The 13,722-nt window shown below is 45.9% G+C and overlaps 2 long non-coding RNA genes across 2 annotated transcripts in view; one reads left to right on the forward strand and one right to left on the reverse strand.

Annotated features, from left to right (window-relative positions):
* Positions 1-5,408, reverse strand: part of LOC128339733 (uncharacterized) — a 62,840-nt gene extending 57,432 nt beyond the window's left edge. Inside the window, exon 1 of the long non-coding RNA XR_008313188.1 lies at positions 5,295-5,408. This is a non-coding gene — a long non-coding RNA (uncharacterized LOC128339733). The remainder of the gene's footprint in view (positions 1-5,294) is intronic.
* The window catches only part of LOC128339734 (uncharacterized), a 47,660-nt gene that overhangs the window by 18,445 nt on the left and 15,493 nt on the right, over positions 1-13,722 (forward strand). The window lies entirely within an intron of this gene.

Genomic DNA, 13,722 nt, shown 5'->3' on the forward strand with positions numbered 1-13,722 from the left:
GAGATGGGTTTGTGACCCGCGTGTTGACCGCACAGTGACTTACCTGCCTGGTGTGAAGGTTGCGTACATCATGCAGCGTCTAGCAGGGACATAAGTATAATAGGGCAAGGGGAGACAGTTGTCTGGGGGCCCACTGCCTGGGTGGGGGGCAGAGACAAGTCACATGACTGGCTCCCCCAGCCACACACCCGCCCAGGCTTCTTTCAGTTGTCTTCATCCTCCAAAATTGATGTTAGTGTTAAGACCTGGAGCTACCAGAATAGTATGTCTTTCTCAAGTACCATTAAATGACTTGCATCGTCCACAATTTACAAAACCTTTAAAAAATAATTTAGGATGATGTTCTATTGTGGCACATAGGGTGTGTGTGTGTGTGTGTGTATAAAATTTTACTATGCTTTTTGTTACCACTATTCAGCCTCATTTAAGATTTCTTTACCTCATGAACTGAGCTTCATTGAGGGGGTGCATTTTAAAATCTTGTCTCTGGGCCCACTACAACCTTGCTACGCCCCTGGCATCTAGATAGGCAGTGCTGGGGAAGAGACAGCTGTCATGGTGCATGTTGGCACCAATGATGTGGGGAAATGTAGTCGGGAGGTCCTGGAAGCCAAATTTAGGCCAATAGGTAGCATATTGAAGTCCAGGACCCCAAAGTAGCATTCTCAGAAATGCTACCTGTTCCACGCACAGGTACAGTAAGACAGGCAGATCTGAGGGGTCTCATTGCGTGGATGAGATGTTGGTGCCAGGAGGAGGGGTTTAGATTTGTTAGGCACTGGATTTTGGGGGAAGCAAGGCCTGTACAAAAGGGACAGACTGCACTTGAACAAAGATAGAGCTAGGCTGCTGGTGCTTAAAATCAAAAAGGTTGCAGACCAGCTTTTAAAATGATGCCTGGGGGAATAGCTGACAGAAGCTGGACAGTATCCAGTTCAGCAAATGCCATCCCATAAGGGGTGACGGTGTAAAAGATTCAGATAAAACAGAAGAGAACAGAGCAGAACCACATAAAGAGCAGACAGAAGGCTGTGCCAGCTGGTCAAAGAGTCCAAAGAAAGCATACACCAGGGAAGAGATTCAGTGTATAGGTGCTTATATGCCAATGCCAGAAACCTCAGAGCCAAGATGGGTGAGCTGCAGTGCTTGGTTGCTAATGCAGAAATAGACATAGTGGGCATAACAGATACATGGTAGAACAATGAGAACCAGTGGGAAACTGTTATCCCTGGATATAAACTCTATAGAAGGACAGGGAAGGATGCCTTGGAGGCAGAAGCGTAACTAGGTTGGAGTGGGCCCAGAGACAAGATTTCAAAATGAGACACCCCTCCCCCATCACTGCCTTCCGCTTGCTTTTAAGACCCGAAAACAGAGGCGTATCTAGGGAAAATAGCACCTAGGGCAAGCACTGAAATTGCGCCCCCTGTTCAAACATCTGACACCCATCTTTCAGATAACTTTACCATAATATCAGTTGGAAAATACAAGTCAAGCTCGTTAATCTTTTAATATTTCAAAAACTATTTAGCAGTGGACGTAGCCAGACCAAAGTATGCTGGAAAACTACAAATGTCAGTATGCTGGGGCTCATGAAATACCCAAATACTATGTGGAGGTGCACTTGGAAAACTAAACAGAAGTGCCTGTCTAATTCAATACTACGCATTGTAGCATCACTATTACATAAGTTTTAAAAATAAATGGAGAATTTGACTTTTCCCAGATACTCTGAAAATAATTAAAGGATATGCAGAGTAAACTGTGACATTGTCTGGAATATATTCTAGTATTTCAGAAAGACAGTTAAAATGAGAGAAAGAGAGCAAGAAACTCCCAGTGGGCCTTAATCCTAAGGATTTCACACTGATTCAAAGACAAACTCACCATTAATAGCCATATTATTAAGACATCACATTTAACTCACTTATCAGAAGAAGCAAAGTAAGAGCAAATGAATACAATCCTAGCTCATAAGCTTCAGCTCAGTATTCATAAGCTCTGATTCTCTGTACATAGTGCCAATCTGAATATGTGTACAGTGACTTATATTATATTAAAAAAAAAAAAAAGAATTACCTGTAGCCCCTTCAAGGGGCTTCCTAAAGGCCATGGGGGGGTCTGCAAAGGTTCCCCCTCCCCCGCTGGCCTCTAGGGCCTCACAGGGACCATTTGAGCATGTGCGGTGGCCATTTTTTAAAATTATTTTTTTTAAAAAAATGGCCGCTGAAAATAAAATGGCCACTGTGCATGCTCAAATGGCCTCTGCAAGGCCTGGCATGGCCTAGGGCCTCACAGAGGCCATTTGAGCATGCATGGTAGACATTTTGTTTTTGGCGGCCATTTAAAAAAAAATTAAGTTTACAAAATGGCGACCCCCCCTTCAAGTGGCACCCGGGGCACGTGCCCTGCCCGCCCTACAATAGATACACCCCTGCCTGCAAAACCACATGTTGGGGAGAGATCAATTGCAATGCAGCAGATCTTTCATATCTTTCTCCAGGATTTCAAATGCACTGTGCAATAATTGCTAACCTTATTTGATTTTGATTTTTTGTTGTTGTTGCAAGGAGATCTGTTTGGACTGTTAAAAAAAAGTGTGTGTTGTGGGGGACGATGCATGCTTTTGCGGGGAGCTAGGGGTGGCCAGGGTTTGCAAGCCTAGCAGGGTGCAACCCGCGAACGTGCCGAAAGTTCTGCAGGGAGATTCGGGGTGGTGTGCACTCCTTTGCCTCTCTCTTCCCCCCCTCCCCTCCCTCGTCCTTGTTGCATAAGCTGTTTCCAGCGCCTTATTAGCATGCTGCCTTCTACATTCTATGGTAAAGAGTGATTAAAAATAAATAAAGCAACCCGTGGCGGGCCATGCCCAGACATGTGGCGCGGCTCAGCAGCCGCACGGGCAGGTGGGGAGAGGGGAAAGCCAGCCATCAGGCTTCTGTTTTCCTAATGGGGGAAAGCACATCTAAAAAGGACACTGTAGAACTGGAAAAGGTGCAGAAGAAGGCAACCAAGATGATCAGGGGCCTAGAGCACCTTCCTTATGAGGCAAGGCTACAACACCTGGGGCTTTTTAGTTTAGAAAAAAAGACGACTGCAGGGAGACATGATAGAGCTCTATAAAATCATGCATGGTGTGGAGAGAAAGAAATTCTTCTCCCTCTCACATAACACTAGAACCAGGGGTCATCCCATGAAATTGATTATCACGAAATTTAGGACCAACAAACCGAAGTACTTTTTCACACAACACATAATCAACTTGTGGAATTCTCTGCCACATGATGTGGTGACAGCCAGCAACCTGGATGGCTTTAAGATGGGTTTGGATAACTTCATAGATGGGAGGTCTATCAATGGCTACTAGTTAGAGGGCTATAGGCCACCTGTTGCAGGGGAGTAACAGCAGAAGATAGGGGAGTAATAGCAGGAGAGAGGGCATACCTTCAACTCCTGCCTGTAGGCTTCTGGTGGCATCTGGTGGGCCACTGTGTGAAACAGGATGCTGGACTAGATGGACCTTGGTCCTGATCCGGCAGGGCTGTTCTTATGTTCTTATGAGCACACTAGACAAGTCAGACCCTGACTTGGAGAGGGTCCAAGGAGACCCTTGGAGAGGAGAGCTGGTCTTGTGGTAGCAAGCATGACTTGTCCCCATAGCTAAGCAGGGTCTGCCCTGGTTGCTTATCAATAGGAGACTTGATGTATGAGCACTTCAAGATATTCCTCTCAGGGGATGAAGCTGCTCTGGGAAGAGCAGAAGGTTTCAAGTTCCCCCCCTGGCTTCTCCAAGAGCAGAAGGTTTCAAGTTCCCCCCCTGGCTGAGAGAGATTCCTGCCTGCAACCTTGGAGAAGCCCCTGCTGCCAGTCTGTGAAGACAATACTGAGCTAGATGGACCACGGGTCTGACTCAGTATATGGCAGTTACCTATGTTTCCTACCCTGCAGTTCTCTAAAAGTTGACAGTATCTGAAGACAAGGAGACTCCCTAACTGAGAGAGAAAGGTAGCCATGGATTGTCAAGTTTACTACACAATCAAAAACTGTGTCCTATCAAATCAAGGTAGGAGGAAAAGCTTTTTCTCCTAACTTGCTTCCACACAATCACTTCTACCCAGGTTTTGCTCCTACCTTGCTTCCACACAACCAAAAACTGGGAGCACACACAGCTCCCAAATCCAGGTAGAACACAGTGGGGCAATTCCCACGATCACTCTGGGCAGGCAGGGAGGGCTCAGGCGGAAGCTCCATGAAGCACACAGCAGGGCAGAGGGACCTGAGACCTCAGGCATCAAGGCATCCCTCAATGCAATGCGCAGCACAAACATTGCAATGGGAAGTTCCCCCCTCAGATGGGTGCTCTATATGCCCATCTCTGTGATTCCTTGGGCTGCACACAAATAATTCCCAGTAGCCATGTTAAGGGTGCAAGAGCACCCTTGGCTAAAAGCTGGGTTTATTAAGGAGGTCAGGGCAGGGCCATAGCAAGGTTGGAGTGGGCCCAGAGACAAGATTTTAAAATGGGCCCCCAGCCCCTCAAAGTGCAGGGCCTCCACACACCCCAGGCCCCCAAGGATTTAAGTCTGATATTTCAGAATAAGTTTGCTGCCTGGAAATACATTTCACTGAATACACACATGCACACTTCACAGTATATAGTGATATACATTGAGTACTATATATTTGTGCTACTTTTAATGCCTAGAACACACTAGCAATGCTAATTATTAAAATGGCCCCCTCACTGCAGATTAGCAAAGGAGACTTTAAACCATGCAGAGTGAGCCTATGTTTGTTTTCTCAGAATTCTGAACAAATTCAGTCAAGTTTGATTGCAGGAGGTTTTTCACACGAGGCTTTTAAAGTGCTTTAACACACATCTCCTCTGGAATGGAGGAGCTGCATTCACATGTTGGCCAGATTGACCCTGAAGTCCCTGCAAGTTATTGGAGAGCAGTTCACACACAAGAAAAATAAAATAAAAGCACCACACATGCTTCACAGTTCTCACTCAGACCTTCTGGGTTGCATCTTGAACATAAGTGCATTTATAAATGAATGAATGAATGAATGAATGAATAAAATAAATATAATATTGTTTGTTCCAGAAGTTTTTATAATTTTCTGCCATGAAAAAAGCCACTTATAGGACAGCACATTTTTCAGTCTGTTTTAAATTAAATATTCAGAGACTTCTCAGTCTCTCCCCCCACCCATATCAAAGCCCTATGGCAAGCAGATCCCTATATATCGGCGGGGGCGGGGGGAGAGACCACAAAAAGGAGTTCACATTCTACCTAGCAAATGCTGGGCTGGGTGGCAGAGGGTCTGCTGCAGGGAACTGTGGGGGCCACTCTGCCTGCCTGCCGGCCTCCTTCCTTCCTTGCTTGGGGCCTGCAGGCCTACTCCAGTTCAGGCTTCACTAAGGCCTCCCTGGAAGCTCCGCCCACCCACCGATCAGCTGAGAGGCGGGGAGAAGGAGCTCCTAGCAGCTTGCCTGCTGCTTCTATTGCCGGCCAGGAGGACAAGCAGGTGAGAGTGCAAACAGGGCAAGTGGCTGAGGGGCTTTGGGGCTGGGCAGGGGGCAATGGGGAGTCATGTGAGGTGTCTCTGGGGGGCCCCTCCAGGCAGTGGGGCCCCCAGACAACTGTCTCCCCTTGCCTAATGGTAGTTCCGCCCATGGGTCATGCAGGAGGGGAGGGGAGGGATCCACGAGGGATCCCGCCACTTCTCACAACCAGCCTAACCCTGCTTGGTGCTGCCCAGGCATGGTTAGGCTTGTCATGAGAAAAACCTCAGTTTGTGATTGTGTTAATGACCTCAGCATGTAATATTCTCACCCCATTTACAGAATGGGGGCAGTACAATTTGAGAGCTACGGAGGGTTAGTGGGGGGGAAGCCTCAAAAAGCTTACCTCCCTACAGACGAGCAGGTCCTTCCCTCTGGGCGGGTGGATTGCCCACCCAGACAATTATCGGCTGCCGCTGATTGCTTCAAGGGTCGGGGTTCCAGACACTTCACCCCACCGCCCCTGAGCTTTCATAATGATGATCTCCCTGGAGCTGACCAGGAGCACCGGCGTCAATCAGCCGTCACTGCAAGCAGCCACAGCTGGCAAGCGAGCGGAAAAATGGGGTTAGGAGAGTGCTTGTTCTCCTCACATCATTTTAGAGGGAGGTTCCATAGGCGGGTTTGCCGCTGTGGTGTTGCCAGGATTGGGCCCGATCCTGGCAGTACATGCATGCATGCATGCATAACTGGGCTGGGCTTCCTTAGTCTGATTTTGCACCCATGTGTGAATAGCTTCTGTGTGGTTGTCTGCAGGGAGAGCAGGCTAAACCCGCTGTCCCTGCTAACCCTCCCCAGGCAGGTCCCACTGATTGTGGAAACCACCTCTATGTTTATTCTTTTACCTTGTTTTAACCTTATGTTTACTCCTTTTTCTCTTTCTGACAGGGCCAGCCTGGAACAGTCAGTTCTCCCTTGCTTTATATTTTTATACATTTCTATATCTCTTTTTGCCTTTACCCAAAGGCAGTTTATTTGTCTTTGCCTGAAGATTATTTCCCTAGCATTAGTCACCCTAGCTGAGGACAATTTTTGCTGAGAACATCACACCTTTGTAATTCCATCTTCCTTGGCTGCCAGTCTGTTTCCATGGATAATTCACAATGCTGATTGTTACATAAGGCCCTAAATGGCTTAGGACATAAAGGATCACCTCTCCCCATATGAGGCCTCCTGCCCCCTGAGATAGCCAAGTGAGATAACCTCTTGTGTTTCTCGTCACCACTAGTGATGGCTGGTGGTGATATGCAAGAGAGCTTTTTTTGCCCTTGCCATGGCATCCAGCCTGTGAAACCTCCTGCCCCAAGAGATTTGTTTGACTTTCACGCCACCAGTGTTCTGCAGATGGTATGACGTGTTTTTGTTTTCCCAGCATTTAAATTGATTTAGTTGGTCTGCAGTCCTGTGTTTCCGTTGAACGGCTTGTGTTTTCTCTATTTCTCTCTCTCTGCTTTTGGACTTGTGTTGTTTCAATTATTTGTATGGTTTTCATGGGGTGTTTTAATGATGTCTGTTAGCTGTATTGGATGTGTCTTGTTAGGAGACAGAAGGCAGGACCATTTCTGAAACAATTAAATAAATAATTGCAGGTACAATCTTCTCATTCAATTCACATGAGTGTGCAGTGCATTATGGGAATCCCCCCTCCCTGAGTGTGCCAGCTGCGGCTGCAAGCAGTCACTGCTGCTGACATACGAACACAAAAATGAGGTTAAGAGAGCACTCGCTCCCTTAACCTCATTCTGATCTAAATAGGAGATTTTGCCTCTGTATAGCTGCCAGGATCGGCCCAATCCCAGTGGCTCAAATGCACATGCAAAACTGGGCTGGCTCCCTTAGCCCAGTTTGCACGTGTGAATAGCCTCACTGTAGCACATTTTAGCAACCATTGTAGCAACTTGATTTTTCGCATGGAAAAAGCATTTTACATTCATATCATCCATGCTTCTTTTGGGGTGGCTTTGTATAGCATCTCCCTCATATCACAACAGTCTTTACCAAAGGTCAACTCTTTTTTCATAGTTGCCTTGTACAAGTTAACCAGTATGCTACGTTTGCTCATCATTAGCACATCATAGAACTATACTAGACATGGAGGCTATTCTGATGATCAGCTGAAATCGGGCTAGGGGAGCCTAGCCCGATTTCGGCTGACTGTGTGGGCCGCCAGGCTCTCAGGGAGCCTAGCCTGATTTCGGCTGACCGTGTGAGCCGCCAGGCTCGCAGGTTAACCCGCCTAAGTACCCCTCCCCTTAAACCGGGTTTGCGGAGCAAGCACTCTGCAAAACCATTTTTTTAATTGTGAGTAGCTGCGGTGTGGCTCTACGCTGCAGCTACTCACAACTAGACCCCCCGGCAGGAGGCTGAAAAGCAGCCTCCCGGTTCAAGGGTCTCCCCAGTATGCCCTGCGCACTTGTGCAGGGCATACTGGTGCTTCCATGGGCCGCATGGCCCCCGAACTCCCCAGCCCCCGCCGGCTCCGTCACAGAGCCAGCAATCATGTGGGCAGCCAATCCAGCTGCCCAGGGTTCCCGCCCTGCTCGTATGCGGGGAGAGTGGGCCTAGCCTAGCCCACTTTGCTCTCTCACTCTCACAAATCGGGTCTCACTGATTGTGAGAGCCGGCTCATGGAGAGACCAGACAGAGAGAAATAATGTTTCCTTTCTCAGAATGCCAAAACTTGGGTTGATCCATTGAAAGTGACTGGCAGTAGGTTCAAGAGAGATAAAAGTAAGTATTCTTCATGTAACACATAACTTATGGAGTTGAATACCACAAGATATAGTGATGGCCACTAGCTTTGGTGGTGTATGAGACAAATTTGAGAGCCAGCACGGCATAGTGGTTAGAGTGTTGGACTAGGGATGAGGAGATCCAAGTTCAAATCTCTGTTCAGCCACAAGATTCACTGGTTGGCTCTAAGCCAGTCACTTATCTCTCAGCCTAACCTACCTCACAGGGTTGTTGTGAGGATAAACATAACCATGTACACTGCTCTGGACTCCTTGGAGCAGGATAAACATGTAAAAAAATATAAAATAAAATTTGTATAGGATTGATTAGCTGTTAGTCACAATGGCTGTATGGAACCTCAGTGTTCAGAGATTGGGAGCATTGCTGGGAGCATAGCTGGGAAAAACAAGGGGAACAAATGTTGCCTTCATGATATCCATATAGACATCCTGACTAAGCACTGTTAGAAAAATATGCTCAACTAGATCTACCATTGATCTGTTCCAGAAGGGCCATATGTTTTTAAGGGAACTACAGCAATCAATATACCATGTAAACATAACCAAGTAGGGATGTGCAGAGCTGGTTCAATCACAAACCAGTCTACCACGAACTGGGCCGGTTCAAGTGGTTTGATCGTGAACCATTTTGAACCAGTTTGAGCTGGTTCATTAATCCAACCAGTCCATCTGATGAGTTCGACCGAACCAGTTTGGGGACCCACAGTTTGGTCAAAATTTGAATCAATTCAGATTTGGATCGAACCACAGTAAACAGTCTGGAAAGGTAAAATTTGCCGTCAAGTCAATTTTGACTCCTGGTACCCACAGAGCCCTGTGGTTTTCTTTGGTAGAATACAGGAGGGGTTTACCATTGCCTCCTCTCATGCAGTTTGAGATGAGGCCTTTCAGCATCTTCCTATATTGCTACTGCCCAATATAGCACCAGCAGGGATTCGAACTGGCAACCTTCTGCTTGTTAGTCAAGCATTTGCCCGCAGTCCGTGCACACCCCTATAACAAAACGATTCCACTCAGTATAACCCCAAGCTGCTTGGCCAAATGGAGGCAGGTGAAGAAAATGAGGAAGCTTCAAACTTCTAGTCCTGCAACACAGCATAAAGAGACTGCCATCCTGGACAAGTTTTATTTCTCTGGAGACTCTCCATTTTGTGCTATTACACTGTTGTAAGATGTATCTGAAATCCAGGCTGTGTCATGTGAAATGCTAATGTAACCCAAATACATGCGCTATATAATCCATAGCCTGGAGGAAGGTCTCTCATCCTCACGTCTGGGAGTGTATTACTTTTGTACTCCTGGATTTATTTTGCTAGTAAAATAAGGCAGCTCTTGCCTTCAATCCTAAGTGCACATTGCATGCCTGAGCCTCTACTGAATTGCATATGCCCTGGGGTTCCTCGTGGTTTTGGAAGGGGGTAAAAAGGGGGTCAGGACAATGCTACAAGGTGATATTTCACTGCATATATATCGAGACAGGCAACTGCATAATACGTCTTGATAACACTGCAAACTTTACTACTTTAATGATGTTAAAAGCAGCTAGATGAGAGGCTGGCAATTGGCAAGAATAGTTCCTTCGGCTTAAAAGATTAGAGGGTTTATCAAAGTCCCACAACAGTGAGGAGAGTGGATGGCTTGCTGGCCCACCTGCTGTGCCCTTTGCGGGATTGCTTTTAGTCTTGTTTCAGTTTTGTCTTTTATTGGTGGTAAAACGACCTAAGCTTTAACACACTGAAATCATCATAAACTAGGACAGAGAAAACTTTTGTCATGAAGAGGACAGGGGTTCAGTTTCCAATTCTGAATTGGCCAGTGGGTCACACCAAGGAAACATGTACAGCTTAACAATGTTTCTAGGATAAACAACAGGAAAGGAGAAAAATAACTGATTTGTGACAATCACAATATTCAAAAACAGAATGTCCAACTGGTAGCCTCCAGGCCACAACCAATCCCAGCCTGCTTCTCTCTGGTCCCCCACACCCCTTCCCTGGAATTATGCATGGCTAGATCTTATCTGACCTATGGCTTCTCCTAATGAAACATAATTGCCTCAAAGGCCTCTGGGTCATCACAGAGGCCTTGGGAGACACTCCCATCTTCTGGCGATATAATTGGTTGTCTTGACCTTAAAGGTAAAGGTAAAGTGTGCCGTCAAGTCAATTTCGACTCCTGGCACCTACAGAGCCCTGTGGTTTTCTTTGATATAATACAGGAAGAGTTTACCATTGCCTCCTCCCAAAAAGTTCTGAAATGGCTTGAGACTGTAGTACCTCAAGGATCCTTCGCCCACACAATGGGAGAAGGAGGCTGAACCTGAGTGCTGAGAGCCTCTTCAGAGGCTGATTGTGACCCCTACCACGATCTAAGATGAGGCAGGTGATGAACTGTGAAAAGATCTTTCCTGTTGTGGGACATCGTCTTTGGGATGCTTTCCCCAGGGAGACTCCCTTGGTCCCAACGCTGCTATATGTTCAGGTGAATTACAATCTTGTTTATTTGCCTGGCTTTTGAATAGGTTTTCATTCCAACTGATGACTTTATCTGGCTTTGTTTTCTGCTCCTATGTTACATAATGAAGTTGTTCACATGACCACGAGGGGGCAGGCTGGGGTAGGCAGGAGACACAGGGGGTGCTCTCCCCCCCATAGCAATATGCCCATCAGAATTCTGCTACTCATGCACCCACACAAGTGGTGCGGCAGCAAGCCCAGTGGCAAGTAGGGAGCAAGCTCAGGCTGTCGGAGCAGTGTGGTGCATTAGGAATCCCTGCACTGCCCAGCCACTCCTCCCCACACACACGCACACTCTCTATCATAAAGAAGACTGCCGGCAGCTCAGGATCAACTGCCGGCAGTGTGGCAACCCAGACAGCCACAGAGTTAGGTAGGAAATGTGTGCTTGTCCTCCTACCTTACTTTATGTCTACATCGCTGATTAGGGCTATCCAGGGGAGGAGTGGTGGGATCAGGAGAGCTCCCGCTACCACAATGCTACCTGGGTAGAAGAGGGCTAACTCAGGTCATGACAACAGTTTTGTTGTTTTGAGTGATGCTTCCTCTTTTATTGTTTCTTGTAAATTGCTTTGTGCGGTTTACTAGTGGTGTCAAAAATACCTTCAGCTCAGTGGCGGTCAGTGAGGACAATGCCAGGGGGCAGGGTGGGGCAGAGAGAGGCACTTTTAAAAGTTAAATAGTAGGGGCTTACCAGTGGTACCGCCGCACCTACAAGCTGCCTTGAGTGGTGGTGCTCCACCCAGCTTCTTGCGAAGTAGCTGCACAGCTCCAGCACTCACCCGGTCTCTGTGCATACACCGAGGCCATTTGCAAAGTAGGAAGAAAACCTGGGTAGTTTTCTCTCCTACTTGGCTTCCACACAACCACTTCAACCCAGGTTTTCCTCTAACCTTGCTTCCAAACGACCAAAAATTGGGAGCACACACACACAGTTTTTGATAGTGTGAATGACCTCGATGGATTTTTATTAGACAGAGGGATAGCATGAAACTGCAAAGTGAACCAATGGCTAGACTTTAAAAAACAAAACAAAAAATAAGTTGTATTGAGTTCTTTTAAGAATGTGTAGAGCTACAGCCTAAAGCAGCTGGATTGTAGGAAAAATCATGAGAACCACATCATTAATTTGGCAAGTCTCTTACCTTATGTTCTATACAAGCAAAACAACTTGTTAAGCCTCTGTTTTACTTCTCCTTCTTTTTCTGTTTTTGTTCTTTAACAAAGGTGAAGATAGTGTGGCATGGTAAGAAAATCCATCAATTGTAAATTCCATAGGCATGCTGAGCAGAACTTGTTAAATTCGGAGACTCCAAAGCTAAGGAGATTTTTCCGAAGAAAAGAGGGGGAAAGCTTCCAGAGAAGTCCCAGAGAAAAAGGTTGTGCTAACCAGCGGATGATCACTGTTGTTAAATTGAACCCCTTGGGATATCATTCAATTTGCCAGCAATACGAAAGCCTTAGTCCTCTAACAAGGCTTTGTGAATTACTTGTCTCAGGATTCCATCTTCCCTCTACTGAATTCACCAGCACTTGCTTTGCAGGGAGAGCCATTATATCATAACAACTGGCTGATTAGTTACAGAAAGTTAGAGAAGGCAAAAGGTCATTTTCACGGCATGGGACAGATTCAAAAGCACTAAGTAAGCCAGAACAAAAATAAGAACTATTGCTATTGGTTTCTTAACCCCTGGGCACCACCAGAATGACACTGGGAACCTTTGTAGAGGAAAATAAGCATGCTCTTACAGAGCTTTGAATCAGATTGGCAGAATTACATCCTACCTAAAATAACACTTTTGGTTTCTGACAAAGACCAAAAAGTGTGTTTTTCTACACATCAAGATGCAGGAAAGATCAAATATTTAGAGTGACCAGATAGAAAGGAGGCAAAGCTTCTGTTAGGTTGTATACTTTTCTCAATGCATGCTTATTCAAATTGCTTAGAGACCCAACTAGCTCCAGGGAATCTGCTTTGGACTGGGACCATAGCGTGGGGAAGAGAAGGGTCTATTCCTTGACCCCTGCACTGATCCCTCAACTTAAATCACCAGCCTGAAGCTGCTACTGTGACTGTATTGATTTACCTCTGTGGCTAATAGTTCTGGGAGGGATTTGGATCTGGGCTATGGTGTAAAGGGTAAGTAAAGGGTTTATGTAAGTAAAAGGTTGAGGTAGGGAGAAGCCACCGAGAGTTCCAAACACAGAGCTTCCATATCTCATCTAGTGATACGGCTTTGAGTTCAGTGAGACTTTCTCTCAGGTAAGTGTGTATAGAATTGTAGCTTTTCTCACTCACTGCATATTTTTCCAGCTCTGACAGAAGAGATGATATAGCATGATCAAAGATAATAGATTAATACATTGTTCAAGGTAACACTTTCTACTCTAAATGGACGGAGGATGGGGGAACCACTTAGGCAGTGAAAGCAGGTTGTAGATCCTCAGACTGAAGACAAACCAAACTAGGCCCTTAGCCTAGAGATCATATCAGGGGAAGGATGGAAGGATATCTGACATGGTGGACAAAAGGGAAGGAGCTGGCAGCAGGAGGAGCAAAGATAAAAATAATTTTATTTGAAATATCGTCTGAAATATTCAGATGACAGAATATTAAAAATAGAAGTGCTGTTGACATTGAGATCTAAATTGTTTGTTTTTATAATTAGGAGACTTGATCTGTTCATATTCAGATAAATGAAGAAATCTAATGTACACTTTTTAAGGATATCTATCAAAAGGTAACAGAAGCTTGCATTTGGTTTCTCAGGAAGAATGTTATTGTGTCCACATTGCATTTAGAAAGCAAATGGCCTCCTTTGTCAGTTTTATTGTCCTCTGAAAGAATATGGAAGTCTGTGGTTGTATGTGGTGTGAATTGAGATTG

This window comes from Hemicordylus capensis, chromosome 1, assembly GCF_027244095.1.
Source record: "Hemicordylus capensis ecotype Gifberg chromosome 1, rHemCap1.1.pri, whole genome shotgun sequence".
NCBI lineage: Eukaryota > Metazoa > Chordata > Lepidosauria > Squamata > Cordylidae > Hemicordylus > Hemicordylus capensis.